General features: G+C 46.8%; 1 protein-coding gene across 1 annotated transcript in view; it reads left to right on the forward strand.

Moving 5' to 3' along the window:
- Positions 1 to 32: 32 nt before the first annotated feature.
- The window catches only part of LOC138949189 (von Hippel-Lindau disease tumor suppressor-like), a 66,923-nt gene continuing 47,256 nt past the window's right edge, over positions 33 to 19,699 (forward strand). The window contains exon 1 of the mRNA XM_070320967.1: positions 33 to 68. The gene's annotated coding sequence lies outside the window, so the exon portion shown is untranslated. The remainder of the gene's footprint in view (positions 69 to 19,699) is intronic.

Below are 19,699 nucleotides of genomic sequence, written 5' to 3' on the forward strand. Positions count from 1 at the left end.
CTTCCGGCGAAGTTTGATTGGTTAAAAATCTGGAAGACTGTCAAAATGGCTGACGCTGTCTGTTGAAAGTAGGAAAGGAGGTTAATATTGTTTTAATTTAGCCACTTGCAATAGTTTCTTTTCTCTTCCTGTCTGTTTTATATTAAATCGTCGCACATACCGTTTATTCCATGGTATGTGACGGTAAATGAAATGGTTTGGCTCACAGGCATGGCCTTTTCGTGTTTCATAGTATAGAAGATGTAATACAGTAAAGAAAAAAATAACATAGCCAACAAAAATAGGGTAGGAAGGTAGGCAATCACTTTTTTTTTAAAAACTTTTTTTGGTAATCTTGAACGTTAGCGTGTTAAATTCATAGCTCAGAATCCAGTGACAGTCTTTACTTCTTTTTGATGCAAGTCGATCCATGTAAGCAAGCCAAAGAACATTTGTCGTGAAATTAATTGACGGATTAAGCTCCAAACTTAAGCATTATTAATTAATTTGGTTGTTCAATCGACGAAAATGCACCGAAAATGGCGTAAGTTGTCAACCATGGGACATCATTTACACGAAAGAGTTGTCTCCCTTGTCCGGTCATACGGATAATTCCTTCTTTGACTCATGTAAACGAAATGCATTTGTACAGTTCATCGGAGTTCATTCCGTAACTTCAAAGTGATCTAAAATGACTTGTTATGATTACAAGTGCAGGTTCCACCAATTTGGAGACTTAAATGCCTCTGAATTATGAGCTATGAATTTAACACGCTAAAGTTCAAGATTACCCTTTTTTTTCTAATGTATACAAATTAAACCTACTTGACAGGGAAATAAGTGTGCGACTATGGATATTCTTTTGAACAATTTTGAAGTTACCTTTAAAAAAAAAATTTTAAAAAAATGCACTCGTTTTCTTGTTTTCATTTTTTTTGTTTTGACAAATGTAATAAAAAGTTATAGGGTCGGCCCCTTAAACTAGGGTAGGTCGGGTTACCGTAACCACACCTATTTTTTTTTAGGCCTAAACAAAAGCAGACGACCTGGAGCGATGTTTATTACTATTAGGCACAAAAAAAAAAAAGGTGTGGTTAAGGTAACATAGCCAACAAAAATAGGGTAGGAAGGTAGGCAATCACTTTTTTTGTGGTTAACTTTTTTTTCTAATGTGTACAAATTAAACCTTGACAGGGAAATAAGTGTACGATTCGAGCGCTTTCGCTTTCATTGCGTTTTCTGCACTCGTTTTCTTTTTCTTTTTTTTCTTTTTTTTGACAAATGTAATAAAAAGTTATAGGGTTGGCCCCTAAAAATAGGGTAGGTCGGGTTACCGTAACCACACCTATTTTTTTTTAGGCCTTAGGTATAGGTATAGGTATCCAGGTTTCCCAATTGCTTCGTTTCCGGCCGATTTATGTGGAGCACGTGATGCGCACAAAAAATATTGGCGGTCTAGAAGTGTCGTCTGCGCAATGATCGCGGCGGCTTTCTTGACCGCCAAGGACGACCACGCACGTTGTGAGACGTCATTCGTTAGACCTCAATAGGGACACTCATTGAATGAGATAGGCCTGGCGGCCTTTATACGTACCATCATTAGTTCAACAACGTATTGATCAGACATGGGATTCTTCCGTAAATTTACGGAATTCCGTAAATTTTTAGGCTCCAGGGATCATTCTTGAGATTCGTTCAAATCCGCTGAGAAAATTTTGGGGTATATGTAGGTATAGACCCAAGTTTTTCGGCTGGTCCGCTGATCGCGACGCTCCATTCCATACTATTCTTGAACGGTTGGTTCCTAAAACGGTCAGACTGTTGCTGGTCGATCCGTATGGGAACGCGCTCTTTGTCTCCTACAGTCACCGTTTCAACGTAGCTATCGGGGATTCAGTATAAGCATACCGTATGAGAATGATCCGGCGCCATTTTTACATCGCTTCGAGCCACCTGCCAAAATGATGAGGAAGCTAAAGCGAGACGAAACCGTTCTAGCCCGGGAAATTGACCAGCAGAAGTACAAGATAAATCTCTGGAGATTCGACTGGCTCGATGAAGTTGTATCATTGAGCTGGAAATACGAGAAAGGCCAGAAGACACAAGACGTGAAACTGAAAGTTGGCGATGCTTTTGCTAAAATCAACTTGCCGGGAAAAGCTCAGTGCACTTTGTGCAACGATGTTAATGTTATCAACTACGGCTCCAATGGAAAGACTGCCCTCAAAAGCCACTTGAAAAGCAACAAGCACCTGACTATCCTGAAAACCCAGTCGGGTAATCAGTCACTGGGGTCGTTTGGCACCGACAAGGTAAGAACATTGAAACCACACCGTCACATGCCACCACCACCCCCCCCACCCCCGCCTCTCTCTCTCTCTCTCTCTCTCTCTCTCTCTCTCTCTCTCTCTCTCTCTCTCTCTCTCTCTCTCTCTCTTTCTCTTTCTCCTCCTTATTTTGAGTCTTAGCGTAAAATTAATTTGAGAAACATGGGAAGGAAGAGAAAGGGGGGGGGGGGGGGGGGGGCTATGATTAAGCTGAAATATGCATTTCAGGGCCATTTTTGTGTGTCTAAAACACTAAAAACCTTCAGCTTCTGGGGGCGAAGCCCCCAGACCCCGACCAGGGGCGTCGCCCCTGGACCCTACTGGGGGCCTTCTGCGGCCCCCAGACCCCCACCTTTTTCCTTAATTATCACTTTTTCTGAATCCCATGTCTGATTGATACATTGGTCTGTTTTGCATGCATAATTTGTAACTTGTGTGACAATGGTCACTCATCGTACTCATACAAACTTGATTTCATAAATATTTCTGTGTCCAGTTGGTTCTTGAATCTGTTAAGGTTAGTAGCCGTTTTAGTTTTGTCAGATAGTGAGTTCCAAACTGGTGCAACTCTATTGCTAAATGTAAACTTTCGCACATTTGTTTTTGCAAACTGTATTTACAATTTAATAAATTATATTTCTTGTTTTATCACACACACTCTCACTCTCAGCAAAAAAATATGAGCTGTCAATATCGTTCTGTTGGTTTAAAATCTTATAAGTCTGAATCAGATCTCCTCTGATTCTTCTGTGTTTGAGGGATGGTAGATTTAGGGCTTTCAGACGTTCGCCATAAGACAGATCACTTAATTCTGGTTAGTTGCTTTTCTTTGTACATTTTCAATATCGACCGATTGATATTAAAGGTGAGGTTACCATATTACATTGCCATACTCTAAGTGTGGGCACGTTTCATGATATTGAGGATTGCAGTTTCCCCCTCACAAACAATATTCCAAAATAATAAATAGTCAAACAGGGGCCAAAAAACAGTTTGCACCAAGAGTTCAACTTTTTATCTATCCAAAACAGTAAAAACAATTATATGAACATTCGTATTTCCAAGATGATTGGCGTTCCAAGACGCTATATCCTAAAACCCCCAAAACATGCTTTTACAACTTCAGTGCATAATAACTGCCCAAAGGTGCTGTTTAAAGCAACCATTGATAATAATTTTTAACATACTCCTTGAACACATTAAGAAAAATGGTTAACTTGCAAATAAAGGGACAACATTGATCAGAACAATGGTAAGATAAAGGACGCTACTTATATTTTGTACATTTTTTATCTTTATCGTTTCCTGTAGACCTCAGAAGTTCTAGCCAGCTTAAGAAATCATTCTAAAATCGAAAAACAAACATCTATACATTGTGTACGCAAAGTAGATTGATATTTGACACAGTCACACAGACATACGTGGGCTATGGGGCAACCCTACCCCCTAAATTTGAAAACGGGGTCAATTTCTTATCTGCATGCATTCAGCAAAACAATCCCTAAAAAAAAAAAAAATTCACAAATGAACTTATGACTTTAGAAAAGCATTCAAAAATGCATATATACAACGCTTTTTCTTTGGTCCCAATTCAAGGGGGTGTGCTATTCTCAGGTAACACTGTGAACGCTCAAATGAGACTTGGTCACATGTCAAAAAAAGTAATCCCCCCTGTTGTTTATGGTTGGTTGGTGGGATTTTTTTTTATCTGAGCCATTGGCAAGCATGAAATGTCATCAACAGTAGGAAAGACATAGTATCTCCCATTGTCTTTTGCGCGCAAACATTTCACGCAGATCTCCTCTCGATCTGGCCCATCGGGGAAATGGGTTGACTTGGGGATGATCACCGCCCTGTATCTCTCCACCTTTCCATCCATGCTGACAAAGTCAGCGGTCACAAAGTCCCCAACTTGAATGTCTCACTGTGGGACAAAGAACCTGGTTTTCACGACTGGCACCACATGGTTGGCTGACCACGCGGCATCCAGTGGCGTGTTGTGGGTAGACGTCCATTGGACATAAATTGGGAAGGACGTCGCTGGATCATCTGGTTTGCATACTTTGTTCATGTACAACATTTAGTCAAGCTGTCGAACTAACAGAATGAAACTGAACTCACTGCATTTTTACAGCAAGAGCGTATACTCGTAGCATCGTCAGTTCACCGCTCGATGCAAAGGTAGTGAAATTGACAAGAAGAGCGGGGTAGTAGTTGCGCTGAGAAGGATAGCACGCTTTTCTTTATCTCTATTCTTTTTAACTTTCTGAGCGTGTTTTTAATCCAAACATATCACATCTATATGTTTTTGGAATCAGGAACCCACAAGAAATAAGATGAAATTGTTTTTAAATCGATTTAAGATAAACGTAAATTTGTATCGTTTTAAAAACAAATTAATGTTTTTTACAATTTTCAGGTTTTCAATGACCAAAGTTATCAATTAATTTTTAAGCCACCAAATTGAAATGCAATACCGAAGTCCGGCCTTCTTCAGAGATTGCTTGGCCAAAATTTCAATCAATTTGATTGAAAAATGAGGGTGTGACAGTGCCGCCTCAACTTTTACAAAAAGCCGGATATGACGTCATCAAAGGTATTTATCGAAAAAAATAAAAAACATATCCGGAGATATCAATCCCAGGAACTCTCATGTCAAATTTCATAAAGATCGGTCCAGTAGTTTGGTCTGAATCGCTCTACACACACACACACACGCACAGACAGACACACACACACACACACATACACCACGACCCTCGTCTCGATTCCCCCTCTACGTTAAAGCATTTAGTCAAAACTTGACTAAATGTAAAAATAAAAATAAAAATAAAAATAAAAAAATGGGATAGCGGCGAAACGGGATTGCGCCAAAATGGGATGCGGTAGTAAGATGACGCTTGGCTTGTGAAATGTCGCCAAAATGGGACGGCGGCAAAACGGGATTGCACGTAAATGGGATATTGCGCGAATTATAAACGAAGGAGTAGGCCCTAAGTTTCTCGTACGAGATGTTTACTGGGAGTAAATATTTGGGGAGTAAAAATTTAGTTCCTTGTAGAGTTCTTTTTTCGTACAAGATTTTTACTGGAAGTTTACTCCGGAGTCAATTTTTCGTAGAGTAAAAATTTTGTGTTACACCGGTTCATGACCGTTGTGGTAACGAGCGCACATTGCTGTCTCCATATTGTGTTCCTACGAATCGAAAGTACGATCGCCAAGCCCTTCTGTCATTAAAGTCAACGTTCGATATTTCCGTCTGTCAGCGTCGCCAACGTTCGACAGATTGTACTACTGTTACTCACAAACTTTCAATTTACACAATGAAATGCCAATAACATGCAAACACAACAATGGGAGACGAAGGGAAAACCTACTATCGATTGAAATTATGCAAACGAACTCACAAATCCCTCACTTTCCGAAGGCAAACACTGCAAATCCGTATGCGTGCGTCGCTGTGTCGAACGTTGGGTTGACGAACGTTGCTGACAGACGCAACAAAACTTGATCAAAAGGCACTAAAAACGATTAAATGTTTTACTCACTGGGTATCGCATTCCTCTTTATCTTCATGCAGACGATATGGAGCGGTTGAAACGTCGTTTCCGATGAAAGGCTTGGTTATTTCCGTTAAAAACAAAGTTTGCCGAACGTGTGATTCAGTCTACAGACACCGGTCGGATCACAACAAAAATGTTCATTCTTTGCGATTTTGTGATACTGTTGATGATACACCTGCTTTCCAGTGAAGAACATCAATAAATTGATGTTCACAAGCAAGAATAACAGACAAAAGCACGCGATGTGTAAAATTAGGCTTTGCTTTGCAAACAAAGCACATGTTTTTTTTACTGACAGACACTTTCGGTGGCGATTGAAAATTTTTCCAGAAACGGTTTTATGCTCCCATTTGATATTTTTTCCCTATTTTATCTAGTCAGAGACTAACCTTGTGTATTAATTGAATTAATAACCCCATTATCATAAGTTTTGTGTGTTATTTTCGTGTCTGTTGAATCACACTTTGAGATGGGGTCATGTGACAGAAGGAAATTGTGTCTGTCAGGATTCACACGTTCGCTTCGAAAAACTCGCTCAAATAATTGCTCAAACACAAACATTTTAGCTTTTATTTATTTTTTTGTATTGCAAATACCATACTTACTCATGCCAAGCAGAAAAAATGATGAAAATCAACACAGTAAGCAAGTAATTTGAAGGCAAAGTTTACACACATCAAAGAGTCTGATTACCGTGAAACCTGCCTGTGGACAGACAAGTGTTTTATATAATTGTATAAATACTTCACGATTTAAAAACACTCGTCCCTCCGTTACAGGTGTAGGCAGGGGCTCACCTCCATTAGAGGTGGCATAGGACAAATGTCCTGGACAATGCAAAAGTGATAGGACATTTGTCCTGAACAAAAATAAATCAATAGGACAATTGATTTTTGCAACAAAACGTAAATTAAATTACATATCTTACCCAACTCACATATAGCAATTAACCCTAGTTCAGTGCTGGATACGCTGTATGCGTCCCCTTGGTAACCAAGGGAGACCACTCTAAAAAAGAGAGTGCTCTATCCCATAATGCCAGACTAACTACTAGCCTGACTTCCGTATGCGTGCGCATACGCCGCCATCTTATCATTCCATAGGGACTGGGTGGCCGAGTGGTAACGCACTTGCGCTCGGAAGCGAGAGGTTGCGTGTTCAGGCCTGGGTCAGGCCGCAATTTTCTCCCCCCTTTCCTAACCTGGGTGGTGGGTTCAAGTGCTAGTCTTTCGGATGAGACGAAAAACCGAGGTCCCTTCGTGTACACTACATTGGGGTGTGCACGTTAAAGATCCCACGATTGACAAAAGGGTCTTTTCTGGCAAAATTGTATAGGCATAGATAAAAATGTCCATCAAATACCCGTGGGACTTGGAATAAAGTAAAAAAAATTCCATCTCACACGGCATTAAGTCTCAGGAAACATGAATACACGCATGCAGGAAAAAAAAATATGGGTAGCGCCGTATGTATGGCAGCTCGCTTTCCCCGGGGAGAAAGCAGCCCGAATTTCCATGAGGGTAACCTCACTGGACTGTAAATCTTATCCTATCCTATCCTATCCTATCCATACTCAGCGCTCAGACAAGCTGGTCGCATTTGTGTACGCTCTGGCTGTTGTTCAGCCTTTTGTTGCTTGGTCTGAGGGACCGGGTTTCTTCTCCTTGGTATTCTTTCGTCGTCTTACCTTGCTACTGTATTGAGGTGAGATCGTTCTTTGTTTTGTACTTGTTGTAAAGGCGTTGTTTGGCCATTTTTGACTTGTGAAATTTTCCAAAAATTTTTTCTGAAATTTTTTTGACAAAGTCTTACCTGCTATGGCTGATAACGTTAAGAAGAGGCAGAGTTCTAAGCAGGTGGCTGCTGAGTCCTCCCCTCCGAAAAAGACGCCTAGAAAATCTAAACAATCCGTCGCGGCGGTGTTAGAACCTGACTCAGGCAAATGTGTTGATGTTTTGTTAGACATGCCTTCTGCCGCCATTTTGCCGGCGGCCATTTTGCCGGTGAAGCCTTTGGATAAGGTTACTCATGTTGCTAAACCGGCTAAAGCGGTTTCTGCTCCTGCTGTTTCTGGTCTAGCTGCCGCGGACGTGGCTTCTCTTTTGCTTGCACTTAGTTCGCAGGTATCTTCGCTGGCGGAAGAAATTTCGTCTACGCGTGCTGAACTCCGTTCACTCCCTCCCGGGGTGACAGGACCGTCATCTTTGGCCAAGATTGTGGCGGGCCCTTCTGCTACAGTGACTACAGCGGATGTTCACGCTGTTCAGGATGGGGATGAGATTATCCCACTTTCGTTGGGTGTTCCGTCTCCTGGTGGTTCGCTGTCACAAGGTATGTCTGCTACACGAGTACCCGGGTTCTCCGGGGAAAGTGTAGCGCGTCTACAGTCAAAAGTAGCCACGGGCATCGCGCTCACGGGTGAAAGTTCTGATACTCCTCCTGGCCATCGCCGCGCTGTCGGCCAGTCAGGGGGGGGGTAGGGACACTGTAGAGCGTACGGAACGTTCGATGCTTTCTGCCGCGCCATTTGACGTTGGTCAGTCTGTGCGACTTCCGCTTCCCCCTGGGGGGGAAGAAGACAGTGGAGATGGCTCTCTGTTTGGCTATGGCAGTCAAGCGGGGGGTCAACTTCCGGACTGTACTGACGTACAGGACGACTGTCTGGACGATGGCACTTCCGTTCTGGGAGACGATGCCGGGCTCCGTTTGCCGTCTAGGCTGGGAAGTGCGGTGGCGCTTGCAGCTGAGACGGCTTCAAAATACTTTGAAGAGGGTGTGGTGGAGAGCAAGTCTCAGCTTGCTCCACCTCCTTCGGCTTGGGGGGATTTTCGTGTTGATAAGAATACGAAGGGTTCTTTCAAGTTCATCGAATCTCCTTCTCTGGCATTTGAGATGTCGAAGGTGTTGGTGAAGGGTTGGTCTAAGGGTCTGCCTCCTGTTCCGTTGTTGGCACAACACAGTGAGGCTCCCGAGGCGGCTGTACCGTGGTTAGCTAAGGTTGGTCAACAAGTTCCTTGTTCGGCTAATCTGCGCAACTTCAAGCTGGTAGTCAACCCAGTCAGACTGATTGATTCCTACTCTTTGCCCAAGTCGATACTCCCGGTGACACCGGAACTTGCGGCTTTAAGGGAGGATGGTTATGCGAGAGAGAGGCCTGTCCCTTGTACGGAGGCATCGTTGATGTCTTTAGAGGAGACAGGAAGGTCGCTGCTGGAGCTGGCGTCTGTGTCAGAGTCTCTCCAGAGGTCCTTGTCGAGGTCGATTGCGACGTCGCTCGACCCCTTTGAGTTCCGGTATGACGCTTCCTCGGAGGATGTGACGACTTTGTTGGCTACTTTGGCCAGGGTGTCACAGGAACAAATGACTTTGTCGGCTAGATTGTACACGTTTGCTGTGCATTCTCGCAGGTCGGCTTTTTTGACGGGGTCAAGAATTAGGGACAAGGTGACGATCGAAGCTTTGAAGGTTTCTCCCGTCATGGACGGTTCACTTCTGGGTCGCGAATCGTTGGATGCTTTGCAAAAGGAAACGCATGAGGCAAGGGATCTGGCTATTGCCAAGATTGCGCATCAAGGTTTTCAGAAGCCTCAGGGCAAGCCTCAGGGTCAAGGCAAGGCTCAGTCTTCGTCCGCGGCGGCGGGCAAGACACAGGGTCAGAGCTCTGCTTCTCGGGGTAGGGGGCGTGGTGCCTCATCCCAGAAGAGGGGTTCTTTTGGCGGGTCTAGGGGGTCGGGGCGCAAGCCCCACCCCCAATGATGCCCTCCCGAACTTTCGGTCCCGTTAGCCCCCACCGTTGTGGTGGCGGGTGGCCCCTCCAGGGCCCTCACTACCTGGTCACGCTTGGTGGCCAGCCAGTGGGTATTAGGGGTGGTCAGTTCGGGGTTCCGGCTACTCTGGGCAGAGAAGAAGGCACCTCTGTCCAGGATACCTCCGCCTTTCAGATTTCCAAACGATCCCGAGGCCAAGTTGGCTGTGCAGGGGGAGGTAGTTGCTCTCCTGCAAAAAGAAGCGATCGAGGAGGTTCGCGATCAGGGATCGTTGGGATTTTACGGCAGGCTCTTTGTGGTGCCCAAGGCTTCGGGCGCGTGGAGGCCAGTTCTAGACCTTTCATGTCTGAACAGGTTCCTGAGAGTAGTAAAATTCACGATGGAAACCCCTGCGTCGGTGAGAGAGGCTCTCCGTCCAGGAGATTGGGCTACTTCCATCGATCTCACGGACGCCTACTTTCACGTGCTGATGCACACAGCAGACAGAAAGTGGCTGCGGTTTCGGTGGGGGGAGAGGATTTTCCAGTTTCGGGCTCTCCCGTTCGGTCTGTCCCTCTCTCCATGGATTTTCACGATGGTCGTTCGTCAGCTCTGTGCTCTAGTGAGGCAGGAGGGGGTGCGCCTCAGGGCGTACCTCGACGACTGGCTGATTTTACACCAGGATCAGGTTCTCTGCAGCACACACACGCACAGGGTGCTCAGCCTGGCGGGTCAACTCGGGTTCTCAGTCAATGTGGGAAAGTCCGAGTTGGAACCTTCACAAGGGTTCACCTATCTGGGCATAGAGTTCAACACGGTGGAGTGGTCAGTTCGTCCTGCTCAAAAGCGGGTGGACAAACTTCAGGCGTTGATCCGTGCACTACACGGAAAGAATGTGGCCTCAGCTCGGGAATTGTATTCTATCCTGGGACAGATGGAATCCATGGCCTCGCTGGTTCCTTTGGGAAGAGTGCACAAGAGACCGTTTCAGGCGGCTGTGCAGACTCGATGGGATCAGGCAACTCAAGCTTGGAGTTGCCAGGTCGAGTTGGGGGATTGGTTCAGAAGCACCACAGGTGTCTGGCTTCTTCCTTGGGTGTCCCAGGGTGTTCCCATCACTCCCCCGGCCCCGGAGAACGATCTGTTCACGGATGCGTCTCAGACAGGGTGGGGAGCTCATTTGGCGGATCAGACGGCTGCGGGTGTGTGGGACGTCAGCCAAGGGTCCTTGCACATAAACGTCCTGGAACTGGAGGCCGTGGCCTTGGGCCTGAGGTCGTTTCTTCCTTCTCTGGCGAACAGTCATGTCAGGGTACATACAGACAATACGACTGTTGCGGCTTATATAAACCGCCAAGGGGGGACGCGCTCTCAGGTTCTGTCAGACAGAGCATGTCGCTTGCTGATGTGGTGCAGTACGCAACACATTCGGTTGTCAGCAACTTACCTGAGGGGCAAGCTCAACGTGTTGGCGGATGCCCTGAGCAGGGGGGACAAGATACTCCACTCAGAGTGGACTCTCTCGCATCAGGCCTTGGAGCGCCTTTGGGCTCAGGTGGACAAGCCGTGCATCGACCTGTTTGCGACAAGGTTTTCGGCAAGGCTCCCGCTCTTTGTGTCTCCGTTTCCGGACCCACAGGCCTGGGCGGTGGACGCACTCGAGATGAACTGGTCGAATCTGGTGGCTTACGCCTTCCCTCCTTTCTGCATTCTGGGCAGGGTGATAAGGAAAGCAGATCTCGAAAGGCCAGCGCTCGTGCTGGTGGCTCCTCTCTGGCCCAGCCAGCACTGGTATCCGGATCTGGTGCGTCTGGCGGTTCGTCCGCCCATCCCGCTCGCTCTAAGGAAGGGCGAACTTTTGCAGCCTCGGTCAGGCATTCATCACTTAAACCCGCAAATGCTGCAACTTCACGGGTGGGTGCTATCAGAGACTCTCTGCTTAGGGCAGGGGCCTCTGTGTCGACTTTGAAGCTGGTTCAAAACGCTCACAGAGAGTCGACCAACTCTGTTTACGCTTCGCACTGGTCGTCTTGGTCGAAGTGGTGTCTTGAGAATAATGTGAACCCCCTGACTCCTAGGTCGATGCAGGTAGCGAATCACTTATCGTGGCTAGCTGATCAAGGGGGTTCTCCCTCTTCGTTGAGGGTTAGGAGGTCCGCGATTGCCTCTACACTCAGGCAACTCGGACACAAAGTTAACTTGTCGGGGGTTATCTCCGGCGTTATTAAGGGCGCTTCCCTTAAGCTGGCTCGTGACAAAACACAGCTCCCGGCATGGGATCTTTTTTTGGTGCTACGTTTTCTTGCGTCAGAGGAGTTTGAGCCTATCCATTTGGCCAGTCTGGCGAATGTAACACATAAAACTCTTTTCTTGGTCTTACTCGCTACGGCTAGACGTGGTAGCGAGGTTCACGCGTTGTCGGGAATGGCAAATGATATCTCGCGGGAAAAAGACGGTTCATTTTCTCTTAAGTTCAGGCCTAATTTCTTGGCCAAGAACCAAAAACCAGGCCAACCATCCCCGCTTATCCGTATTCCCCCTCTAAGCACAATTCTGGCTCCGGGAGATGAGGATGTTTTTAACTGCCCTGTACGAGCACTCAGCAGCTACCTGTCCCGGACTCAGCCGATTCGCTCTATGTCTCAGAAACTGCTCTTTATATCACTCAATACGGCTCGGGGGAAAGACATCTCGAAAGTCACGCTAACCAAATGGGTGTCTTCTACCATTCGCAACGCTTATATCTGGTGGCAAAGACAGCTAGGTGATACCAGAGTGGTGTTGCCTCTTACGGCTGCCAGAACTCACGAGGCCAGGGCATGGTCTTCGTCGTTGGCAGTTTTGAGATCAGGTCGTCTTTCAGAAGTTCTGGAGTCGGCATACTGGAGATCTGAGGACGTTTTTATAAACTTCTATCTCCGGGAGGTGGCTGGCATACGTCAAGATGGCAGCTCTGCTTTGCCCTCCTTGGTGGCTGCAGGGCAGGTCCTTGTGGATTGATCTGGTGAGTACCCTCCTCCTATTATAGCAATCTGCTATATGTGAGTTGGGTAAGATATGTAATTTAATTAAAAATTTTAGTAATAAATTTTCATTTGATTAATATACTTACCCAACTCACATCGTTTATTCCCTCCCGCCTCCCCGCTGTGGGTTGGGCTTCGTTTTGGAATGATAAGATGGCGGCGTATGCGCACGCATACGGAAGTCAGGCTAGTAGTTAGTCTGGCATTATGGGATAGAGCACTCTCTTTTTTAGAGTGGTCTCCCTTGGTTACCAAGGGGACGCGTACAGCGTATCCAGCACTGAACTAGGGTTAATTGCTATATGTGAGTTGGGTAAGTATATTAATCAAATGAAAATTTATTACTAAAATTTTTAATTTAATTAAACTTAACTAGTTTCTTGTCACAAATAAAAATAAAAATAATTTTGTTGGCAAAAAGGTAACAGAACAAATCAAAGTAATAAAACGTGTTGTTCTGTCTCGACAATTCACTGTGATTGTTCATTTCTCTTGCTGAAGAGCATGGCCGCTTTCTGGTGGATGCCCACATTTCCACAACCTTCACCAACCACTGTTTCTTTTGAATGTCATCTTTTGGCCCCTTTAGGTACACACAGGTAGAGCGACGGTTTCATCTGGCTCTGGCTGCTCTGAGGCTGTAGGGAGCTCAGTTTCAGTGGTACTAGTTGCTGATGAGGGAAGATATTTGAAGTACTGTACAAACGCTTCTGGCCTTTTCCTGGCACCAATTTTTGTTTCAGCGACATGTTGCTTTTTCAGAAAAAAAACACCTGTCAACCGGCTTGGAGCATTCAGAGTTGCGACCCTTGGAAGCTCTTCTCTATAAAAAGCACATAAAGTCTCCCCAAGTTTCGTCTGATTGGAGAGACACATTGATAAAATAGCAAATCAAATGTGTCTGGGTGGCCGAGTGGTAACGCACTTGCGCTCGGAAGCGAGAGGTTGCGAGTTCGACCCTGGGTCAGGGCGTTAGCAATTTTCTCCCCCCTTTCCTAACCTAGGTGGTGGGTTCAAGTGCTAGTCTTTCGGATGAGACGAAAAACCGAGGTCCCTTCGTGTACACTACATTGGGGTGTGCACGTTAAAGATCCCACGATTGACAAAAGGGTCTTTCCTGGCAAAATTGTATAGGCATAGATAAAAATGTCCACCAAAATACCCGTGTGACTTGGAATAATAGGCCGTGAAAAGTAGGATATGCGCTGAAATGGCTGCGATCTGCTGGCCGATGTGAATGCGTGATGTATTGTGTAAAAAAATTCCATCTCACACGGCATAAATAAATCCCTGCGCCTTGAATATGTGCGCAATATTTTTTTTTTAAATTTAAAAAAATCCCTGCGCTTAGAACTGTACCCACGGAATACGCGCGATATAAGCCTCATATTGATTGATTGATTGAAATCAAACTACTGTAAATTGGAAAGTACTGACAATGTCCGGATGAAATGAAAGCATAATCGGACAATGACCACTTTGTGACAAAAACAATAGGACATATATGTCCTCTTGCATGAACAATGTATAGGACATTTGGAAAAAATATCCGTGTATGTCCGACGTGGATGTGAGCCCTTGTGTATAAGGGGCCTAAACGCCTCGCCGATGAATTGTTTGAAAATATGCTCGGTTGCAGTGAAAAGAAAATGTTATGATCTATAACTTTAGTTTCTTCTGTAGCTTTTTAAAATAACATTTTTATCCATTTAATTTTCTTTCTTTTTTAATTTATCTTTGGGCTCGCCTATGCACTAGAGCTGGTCGAGATTAGCTAGCCTCTGGTAAAAAAAACGATGAGTGATAGCCTGGGTAATGTTGAACTTTAGCGTTGTAAATTCATACTAGCTATAGCTAATCCAGTGGCATTATATTCACTTATCTTTTTATACAAGTCCCTTTAGTAAAACCAAAAAAAAATTGCTTGTGCAATTAAAGGCACAGTACGCCTCCCGTAAACCATCACAGATACTGTCAGGCTTTTACACACAGTACAAACATCCTTTCATTTACACACTCACCGCTTTTGAACATCCTAGGTGCCCTACGTAAAGAGCGAGCAATTTTCAAAGAATTAATTTTGCGGATTGTCTGATAACAAAATCGGACGGTGCGTTTTGGCGCCAGACCTAACTTTTAAAATCTAAAGAATAAATTGACAGCTTGTTACACAAACATTCTTAAATCATAAAAGAATTCTTTTTTCATCAAGACAAGATCAGTACAATTCAAAGTTTTGAAAGTTTAAAAAAAGAAAAGCCCGGAAGCAGGGTCACGTAACAGACGACGGTAATGCCTATCGCCAGTTCCTCTGAACAGTCAAAAGCCATCGCTAGAGTTCGTGTGAATCACAGCCGTTTGGTGCGTTTAGATTCAGAGGTACATAATAACGTGCTATAGCGGATAAGCTTACAGCGAGTCGCATTGGAAATCACAAACTGACGACGACATTGTGGAAAAAAGGAAACTGGATCACACGGGTTCACGATGGCTCAGGGGTAAGATAAACCACGCAAAAATAAATTCTTTGAAAATTGCTCGCTCTTTACGGAGGGCACCTAAGATGTTCTCAAGCGGTGAGTGTTTAAAGGAAAGGGTGTTTGTACTGTGTGTAAAAGCCTGACAGTATCTGTGATGGTTTACGGGAGGCTTACTGTGCCTTTAATTGCACAAGCAATATTTTTTGGAATAAACTGTACAGACGTCTTTGATTTACGCTGCTTTTAGAAAGAAAACATCAGCACAGCCATGTTTTTGGGTGGCCGGTCAGAATGGTAGAGTGGCAAATGTGACAACTATATATGGTTCTGACAGTGACATGAGTGTGTGCAAAGCAGCTGGCAAACGCAGAGAGGAATGAACCAGTGAATCTGGTTGCAGTCGCGAAAGGAGGCTAAACAAGGGTGGCAGGTTGAAAGTGTTGCCTACAGATTTCAGAATGAATCAATTTTTGCTCAAAATGTGGCGAACATGTAGGTGAGTGAGAACTGCAACAGGTCTTTTCGATCTCTCCGTGGTGACTGATGGCTGCAGAGCATCTGCCTTGGGATGCAGCGAACCTTGTTTAACTCTTACAGTTCACGGTATTTCATGCTGAAAATAATGAAATAAGGGTATGGTCAAAAAGTCTTTAAGTTGTATGCTCAGTGTTCTTGCTGACACTGACAGTATTAAGGAATTAAAAAAAAAATATGACTGGAAAGAAGTTTTGGTGGATGAAAGCTTACCGTTTTGCTTAAATCTCATACAAACCCAGCACACACATGACAATTGTCATGAATAAAAAAAAAAATCAATTTTCGTTTTTTTAATAATCAGTTAATTACATATTCTTACTCCGAATCACATGATTAGCATTGACTTACTTGGAGATGCTAGGTCCTGATAAAAGCTTACCCGTCTAAGTCTAAGGGAAGCAACCTCAACTAAAAAAGTGACAGCACCATGGTACTTGCCACCTACGGTTGCCTCCCATTAGTAGGTGAACTACGTCACTATTGGTGCCTGGTCACATGATACACAGATCAATCGACATTTATCACTTGAGAGAGACGGTCGTGTTGGCTTTTGCTCTGGCTGTTTTCGTTGTCTGCTGACACCCACAGGCCTCGGCTCCCGTCGTTCTTGCTGGCTTTGCAGCTGGTGAGATCATTCCTTTTAGTCCTGACTTGTTTGTTTCTGTTCTGCTGTTAATTTCGCTAGTCCGTTGGACTTTGAAGTTCTCAGTAGTTGTTGGCTTCCTTACCGGTCGCCATTTGTCTGTCTAACACGTGCCTTTGCTATTCTGTTGTTTTCGTCCGTACGGACGCTTAACGCTATTTCTAGCTTGTTTTTTAGCTTCCTTTCGGTTGCTACTTTGCATGTGTTAGTTGTTTGTGCTTGCTTACTTCTGAATTTTTGTGTCCGTTCGGACTTTGCTATTTTCAGTTGTTTGTTTACATTTTTCGCTCGGTCTTAACATGGCCGACAGCGACAAAAAGGAAAGGGGGGAAGGCTGAGGGCAAGGGCAAGGGCCCTGGTAAGCCCAAATCCTCTACTCCCGTGTCTTCTAGCAAGAATCCTCTTATCACTGTGTCGGACCCTCAGGGTAAAGTTTCGTTTTCGGTACCGTTCTCGGCGCCAGACGATTTGCCGTCCGGCTCTCAACCGAGTGCGTCTGCCCATAAGGCCGCCGTTTCTACTTCGGTTGCGGCACCAGAGCCTCTGCTCTGGTGTCTACTTTGATTTCCTCTTTGCTTCCAGAGTTTAGAAGCTTGGTACGTGAGGAGATGTCACGGCCAGACGCGGTGGCCAGCACTGTCCCCCGGCCGGGGGTTAGCGACATTCTTTCCTTGGCCTCTTTGTTGAGGCTGGATCCCGCAGTGTCCTTGCCTGCCCTTGACCAGACTGCCGGCCACTGCGACCTTGGTGGACTGTCCCAGCCGGGACCCTCGTCTTCTCGTCTTGACCTGCACTCGTTGCCTACTACTTGTGGTAGTGTGACAGTGCATGTCCCTCCGGGGACAAGGTCACAGCAAGGTTGGTACTCGCAGCAGCCGTTTACGGCAGCTGCGCTTCCGTTTATCGGAAGCAGAGGTTCACCGGCTAGTGCACAGGCTACTGTCACGTCCGGCTCGAGCTTCGCCCTATTCCAGCAGTCGTCCGCGACAGTTGGGCTTCTGGCTCCGGCCGGGAGTAGTGATTCCTCGGTTAGTGCACAGACTACTGTCACGTCCGGGTTGAACCACGCCTTACCACAGCAGCCGTTTCCGGCAGCTGTCCTCTCCGGAGGTAGAGGTCATTCCTCAAGTGCACAGGCTACTGTCACTTCCGGTTTGTCCCAAGGTCATTCAGGACATTCCTCAGGTGCACAGGCTACTGTCACTCTCGGTTTGACTGAAGGTCATTCAGGTCATTCCTCGAGTGCTCAGGCTACTGTCACTTCTGGTTTGACTGAAGGTCATCCCTACGGGGTTCTGGGCTTCAGCCCTCATTCTGTGCAGCAACAAGGCTGGCATTGCGCTGCTGTTTCAGAAGAACCTCTCCGGAGGTAGAGGTCATTCCTCAAGTGCACAGGCTACTGTCACTTCCGGTTTGACCCAAGGTCATTCAGGTCATTCCTCAAGTGCACAGGCTACTGTCACTCCCGGTTTGACCCAAGGTCATTCAGGTCATTCCTCAGGTGCACAGGCTACTGTCACTCCCGGTTTGACTCAAGGTCATTCAGGTCATTCCTCGAGTGCTCAGGCTACTGTCACTGCCGGTTTGACTGAAGGTCACCCCTACGGGGTTCTGGGCTTCAGCCCTCATTCTGTGCAGCGACAAGGCTGGCATAGCGCTGCTGTTTCTGCTGCATTTCCGGCTCCGCCCGGATTGGCCAGTTCACCTCCTGTGACCTTGGGACACACGGGCTTCCTGCCTCAGGTGAGCCTTCAGCTGCCACACACTTCGGTGGTTGGGTCTGCTGATGCCGCACGACCTTCAGCTCCGGTCTTTGACTTTGCTCGGCTTCCTCTTGGTCAGGATACGAGTTTGGTTGACCTTCAGCAGGACGGAATTCAGTTTTCTGGCCCCCCGACACAGCGTCCTTTCATGGATTCTGATGGCTTTGCGCCACCTCCTTTGTTCGTTGCTTTGGACTTCAGGTCCTTCGACTACGAGCAGACGCTCTCGGGGGCTCCGGCCATTTTCAAGGTTGCCCTTGAGGCTGCCGCGGAGGTCACGTCCCGCTATTTTACGGAAGGAGCTACAGCGTCGGCGATGCCCTCTGGGGTCGCGCCTTCCGCGATGGCTGGCTTCTGGTTGGCTGAAGGTCATACAGGTCATTTCTTGAGTGCACAGGCTACTGTCACTTCTGGTTTGACTGAAGGTCATACAGGTCATTCCTCGAGTGCACAGGCTACTGTCACTTTTGGTTTGACTCAAGGTCATATCTACGGGGTTCACTGGTTAGTGCGCAGGCTACTGTCACTTCTGGTTTGAGCCTTGCCCTACTTCAGCAGTCGTCCGCGACAGCGCGGCTTCCGGCTCCGGCTGGAAGCGTAGGTTCACTGGTTAGTGCACAGACTACTGTCACGTTCGGTTTGAGCCTTGTCTTACGGCGGCAGTCGTACGCAGCAGCTGCGCTTCTGGCTCCGGCCGGAAGTGTGGGCTCACCAGTTAGTGGACCTGTTATGGTCCCATCCGGTTTGAGCCTAGAATTTTGTCAGCAGTCGCCCGCGACAGTTGCGCTTCCAGCGCTTGTCGGAAGTATAGGTCCTTCGGCAGCGAACATGTCGCTGTCCCTGCCGTTTCGGACCTAGGGTTTACCTTTTGGTTACCGGGCTTCAGCCGTCAGTTTGTGCAGCACCAGCTCTGGCATGGTGCCGCTGTGTCCGCTGCGCTCCCGGCTTCTCCCGGCGTTTCCGGTTTCATTCCCGTCACTTCCTCTTGGTCGTCGGCGATGTGGGACACGGTTTTGCTCTTTGGGCTTGCAGGCTCCCTGCCTCGGGCGGATTAGCAGCTACCACACACTTCGGTAGTGGGTTCTGCCGTTCTCCTCACTTCCTGTGCCTTTGGTCTTCGACGCCTCTCATCCTCCTCTTAGTCAGGGGTGAAGTTTGGCCGTTGTCTTGCAGGAAAGGGGCTTCGGGCTCCGGCCTTCCCCGCTCAGCGTCCGTCTTGGGCTCTTATGGCTTTTAGCCAGCCCCTTCGCTTACCACGTCGGACTCTCGTTCGGTTGATGGTTAGCAGACGCTCTCGGGGTGGGTTTGGTTTGCCTCTCCGACGCAGGGGATGCTTTCTCCACCTTTGCTAGGGCGAATTTAGAACAGAGGAGGCCTTCCTCTCTGCACAATGCCCATGCGGTCATGTACAGACGGGACTTGTTCCTCGCCCATTCCTAGTCTATGAGGGATCAATGAGAGACACCCTTAGTTCTTCACCCTTGGTGGATGGGTCTCTCTTCGGCCTCCTGGCCTCTAAGGCCTCCAAGGCCTCCTGGCCTCCAAGGCCTCCAAGGCCTCCCTGGCCTCCAGGCGTCCAAGGCCTCCCTGGCCTCTTAGGCCTCCTGGCCTCTTAGGCCTCCCTGGCCTCCAAGG

The sequence above is a fragment of the Littorina saxatilis genome, linkage group LG15 (assembly GCF_037325665.1).
Source record: "Littorina saxatilis isolate snail1 linkage group LG15, US_GU_Lsax_2.0, whole genome shotgun sequence".
Lineage (NCBI taxonomy): Eukaryota > Metazoa > Mollusca > Gastropoda > Littorinimorpha > Littorinidae > Littorina > Littorina saxatilis.